Raw genomic sequence first — 5614 nt, forward strand, 5'->3', positions numbered from 1 at the left:
CCTGAAGATTATCAAAGAGATTTAGGAAAATAAATTGGCTGGATTCTTATGGGTAAGGAGGATTATTGGAGAAGAAAACAGATTGTTTAATGACCACGCTCTCTGACTCTGGCCCTTTAGCTCCTGGATCATTTCCTTCCGTGGGTACACATACACGAGTCCAAATTTGCCCTTTCCTCCCTCTCTGCTCCTTTCATTTCTCAAAGTCCTGTCATCCAAAGCGAGGGAGTGCGACTGCAGGAAGATGGCCCATTAAAGATAACCCTCGTCTCTCTCCCACTGTGGCCAATCTGACTCTCTTTAGCCAGCTTGGGATTGAAAATCCTCTTCCTTTTTACTCACTGGAACACAAAACAAGGTTCATAGAGCAAGGAAATCTGAGAATGATCCATTAAACAAGTTGAAAAGCAGAGCGGTGCAAGAGTCTTTTCAACTGATTCCACAGTATCTCCGACTACTTGCTCCATCTTCACCCTTGTTTCTTTCTTTGCCTCATTTCAATTTCTTTTTTTTCTTTGCCTTGATCTCCACTTTCATGCTGGGCACTTAAAAGGTTTATGTAGAAAACTTGATCCAGTAAAGAAATGAATAGACTGGAAGGGTTTTTTTCCCATGTTTGTATGGTCAGACTTCCATGTTAAAGCCAAAGGGATTACAGAAATAGACTTTTTTCCCTTTAAAGTAGAAGAGGTCGATGTCTGCAATTCTGCAAAGTGATGAGAGACACTAGCAAAGCTCATCACTGCACTGTTGAACCTTGAGGTACTGTATTTCGCAGTGCATCTTGTACAGTATACATAAAAGCGAGCAAGAGTGATTTTGTTTATGGCTGGAATACGGCTCGGTCACACCGAGGTATGCAACCAGCTGCGTACCTCAGCTGACTTCTAAAGTTGTTTTCGAGAAGGCTTGCAAAAGCTCTGCTTCAGCTGCTTTTGAATTTTTCTCCCATGTGTCCAACAGATTTAATTAAATGGTAACCTTTTGAACAGACTTGCATAACATTGTAATGAGGTGTCCTCTGGGTTACTTTAATACATTTTTTAAGCAAAATGCAAAACAAAAACGATGCTCATCTATAATGCTGTGCGAAGAAATGTTCATGAAAAAGACACACACACACACACACACCGTAGGAGAAAGTTTAAAAACACGACCCTGTATGAATGTTGTGCACATCTTTAACGTGTTATTCACACTTTATTAGGTACACCAGTTTGGCTGCACGTTAATGCAAGTGTCTAAACAGCCAATTACATGGCAGCAACATACATTTAGACACTGAGGTGTTGTCTAGACGACCTGCTCAAGTTCAGATGGAGCATCGAGATGGAGAAGAAAGGCGGTTTAAGTGATTTTGAGCATGGCATGCTTGTTGGCTGAGACTACAATTCACACGGGGTCACCAAAACTATACAATAGTAGTTTTAGGAAATCGTTGTCATCCTGCCTTATATCAGTGGGAATTTTATGGCAATCGCTGAGACCCTTAGTACCTAATCAGCATTTTTAAACCCCAAAGTGCTGTTGCTGACCATGTCCATCCCTTTATGACCAAAGTGTACCCATTTCTGATGGCCGCTTCCAGCAGGATAACACTGGAATGATAACCATATTTTAAACCATTTAAAATTCCCTCAAGCTGTCAGTAGAATGTGAAGAAGCAACTATTATGGCTCGGTGTTCAACACATTCATGTGCTGTGCCGATAAGATAAAACTGGTGAATGAAGGCGGATTTATGCTTCTGTGCTAAATCTGCGCTGTAGGTATGCTTACTGTTAATTATTCTTCTGCTGCTATTTTTTCTTAGTGGAAGAGAGCGGCTCTACTTGAAACTCTACAGCACAGATGTCAAACTCCAGGCCTCGAGGGCCGGTGTCCTGCAGGTTTTAGATGTGTCCTTGATCCATCACAGCTGATCTAAATGGCTAAATTACCTCCTCAACATGTCTTGACGTTCTCTAGAGGCCTGGTAATGAGCTCATCATTTGTTTCAGGAGTGCTGATCCAGGTTGAGATCTAAAACTTGCAGGCCCTCGAGGACTGGAGTTCGACACCCCTGCTCTACAGGCAACTAGATTTTTGCAGCAGAGCAACAGAAACACACCAGCGCAGGTTTAAATGCTCGCAGCATTGGCCATTTGAATCGGCTTTGTCATTGGCTGCACGGGAACATCACACAAGTCAAAATTAAGCCACAGGACTAGGCTGTGTCTTTCTGCAATACTGTACCACAAGATGGTGTAGTGAGTCAAGTTAACCTATTTTAACAATAAGAACATTTTCCTATTTACACAGGTAGGCAGGGAAAAGGAAAAGCCTCGAGGAACCAACGATAGAAGGAAAAGAAATCAAAAAACAAAAAAAGAGCAGTAAACACCTAAAAACACCCCTGTGGCCACCCACTGGTAACATGATGCCACCTGGTGGTGAAAGGTTTAAAGTCCGAACATTTGAAAGCCCCCAAAAAAAGAACTTTAACATTACATGGCTTTAAAATATATGAAACAAAGTTGCCTCCACATTACAACATGTAGGATGGAACAGGTGAGGTTCAAACTCCAAACTTCAAACGGATCATGAAGCGATGGACTCTTGACTACTTGGATGTGCAAGTAAGGGTCCTTTTCACAGACACAACAAAAATCTTTTTTTTTTATTTTATTTCTGCTGTTTTTATTACCAAAAATACAAATTCAAGTTGATGCAATACTGCAGATGACGTCCTATAAAATAAAGAAACGGCATGTTAATACTTTTGAAATTACAAAGTTGAATATGAGCAAAAACATCCACCAGTCACAGCAGGCATCTGATATCTCCTCCTCCTCCTTGGGTTAAACTGTATGCTGGTCGTTTTGCAGCGTTTAGATTAGAACAATCACTTCCCTTACACAGACTGTTAGTAAGTGAGAAGAGATATGACAATCAGTCTTGAAATTTTTTAAATGTCATAAATTTTTTTATTTTACCTTAAAAAAAAAGTCAGAATCTGCAGTATGTGCACTCTTAGTAACCAAGAGTGCACATACTGCAGATGAAAGGACCTAAAAAAAGAACAAAATAATATGGTGGTGTTACCCTGATCATATAGAGCACAGACACATTTGGCTCCACTTTAGTGTCATTAACTCACTTATTATGAACCCAAATCACAGATGGATTAATTACAAGAAAAGTTTAATATTCAACTAACGTTTTGGGAGCGAGGTCAGGATGTTGGGACGCCTTAAACCAACAGGCACAGAAAAATAAAACAAAGAAGAGTCTCTGCTTTGGAAATATGAACATGGCACACGCAGACGAATGCTTCTGTGGTGGAAATGTAACTGTAGTCAGGGCGAGATGTTCTCTGTCAGGGATAACCACTCGCTTGCTTTTAAACTTGCAGTGTCTGCCTGTGCTGACACACTTTCGCAATTTGTGACACCAAATGGGATCGACGACTGCCTGACAAAGTCCCACATGACCTACATGCATTACCACCCACAGGGAGTGACCTCAGATACATTTCTCGGCTGTTAGCTTTGCAGCTTTCAGACGCAATTAATAAAGTTGGACTAAAACAAAAAAAACTTCAAAAATGTCATCATGTGCAACTTTGCAGCTCTGTTACAAAAACTGTCTAGCTGACACCACAGAGCTGTCTAGTGTCTATGGTGTGTCTAGTTATGCTGTTGTTCACTCTGACGGCAGATAAAAAGAAAACTTGCTAACAGGCCAGTGATTGAAATCAAGACCGCTATCATCAAAAGAAGATGAGGTTTTCCATCTGGACTAATTTATATTTAGTGGTTTATTAGGCGGACCCCACCACAGAACAGAGCAGACGTCAGTGACAACAGGCAAGAGGCTGATTAAGCCAGACACAGCGTGAAAAGGAGGAAATGAAAGTGAGGTGGGTTGCAAAGCTGCTTGCAGTTGGAGAGGTTTTGGGCAGGCTAAGTGCACGCTACACCTAAGATATGGTATTGGCTGCTACTGAGGTCAGCTGATCTGCCAGGTTAAATAGCGCAGTGCACTATCTGCATGTTCCTTGATTAATATTGGCTGAGAAACAAAATTAGCTTTTGTTGCATTTTTAAAAATTGCACTTTCTTTCATAGCGGTATGCGTTAGCAGTAGCAGCTAGCATATTTGTGCTGCTGATAGAATAGGGAAGCTAGTAACAGTTGGCACATGGTTGCATTGATATTGTTTTTTATGGGATGTGAAGGTGATCAGACAAATTCTGAACCCAAAGTATTGACGATCATCAGTTACACTGAAAAAGCTGAGCAGTTAAACCGAGTCAGGCCTGATGTTCACACTGCTGCTTTTCACGTCTGTTTTCACTTCCTGATCAATCTGTCCGACCAATAGGACGCACTAACAGCTTCTACAGTAATATTGTTTTCCGTCCACAATATGGACATGCGCTGCGCTGCAGGACACCAAAACCATCTGAGAAAATGTCACAGGGAGAGTTTTTCAGATTTGACACTAATGGGAAGAAATAGTAAAAAGCAAGGCGTCATGAGAAAGTAATGGAAGGTGAAGTAATGTAGGCGTGATGACACAAATCAGCTTGACAGAATATTTTTACATGGGCCGTTTTTAAATTCTTACATCTTTGGGATAAAGGATGTTAGGAGTTGGACTCTGTTCTGGATTCTGTTCATAACTTTTATGGACACCACTTGACGCCGCCAAAGATTTTGAAGTTTCCGATTTAGTGGCGTAAGACTCAAGTCTTTGCTTTTTACGGCTCACAATGGGATTTCATACAAAGTGCAGACAAGGATAGGGCCTTGGAGCCAAGCTGGAAAAAGTGTGAGGCTGGGCAGCAATAGGGTTCAATTATCTTGAAGTCTTGCTCACACATGGGGGCAGACTTGAGCAGGAGATTGAATGATGCACCATGATGCCATACCGCTATAGTGAAGATAGAGCCAAGCATAAAGGCTAAGAAGTCGCCTCTCACCTAAAGGCAAAGCTGTGAGTAATAACCAAATGAATAAGTTCATGCATACACGCTGCTTCCTCCAAAGAGTGTCCTCAATCCATCTCATCCCTTTGAGATGGATTGAGGAGCCACGCAACTCTTCTTACATTGCTGCCCTACCGCCCCAGACCCAGATAAGTAGTAGAAAATGGATGGAAGAATCAATGGACCCAAGTCCTACCTAATTTCCTGCAGAGTAAACTGTTAGAGGTGCATGGAAAATGTAAGAAAAGCACCTGGAATGAGCCTTTTACTTAACTAAAAACAGGCTGCAGAGAGCATGCGGTTGGTCCGGTCCTTTAAAGACACAAGAAAGGAGTAAAACCCCACTTTTCCTTTTTGAATTGCCCATCATTTTTAATCCTGACACGTAAAAATGTAAATTAAAAGTCAGACAATAATTATCTCCTATGATAATGAGAATTCCAGGTGAGGTAACAGGTCTTTGAGATAGAGATTTAATTTTCTTTCATCCTCTGCGCTGCACACGCATGCCGACAGAATTTCAAGCTGTTCTGTAAGGTGAGGTGGGGGGTGAGAGGAAGTGAGTTATGGATATGCCATTTTATCTTAATTTCCTCAGTCTGTGTGCATGCAAGAAACAAGGAGACATACTGATGAATTAACA

This window comes from Pundamilia nyererei, unplaced genomic scaffold (assembly GCF_000239375.1).
Source record: "Pundamilia nyererei isolate P.nyererei 1_Seehausen unplaced genomic scaffold, PunNye1.0 scaffold00019, whole genome shotgun sequence".
Taxonomy (NCBI): domain Eukaryota; kingdom Metazoa; phylum Chordata; class Actinopteri; order Cichliformes; family Cichlidae; genus Pundamilia; species Pundamilia nyererei.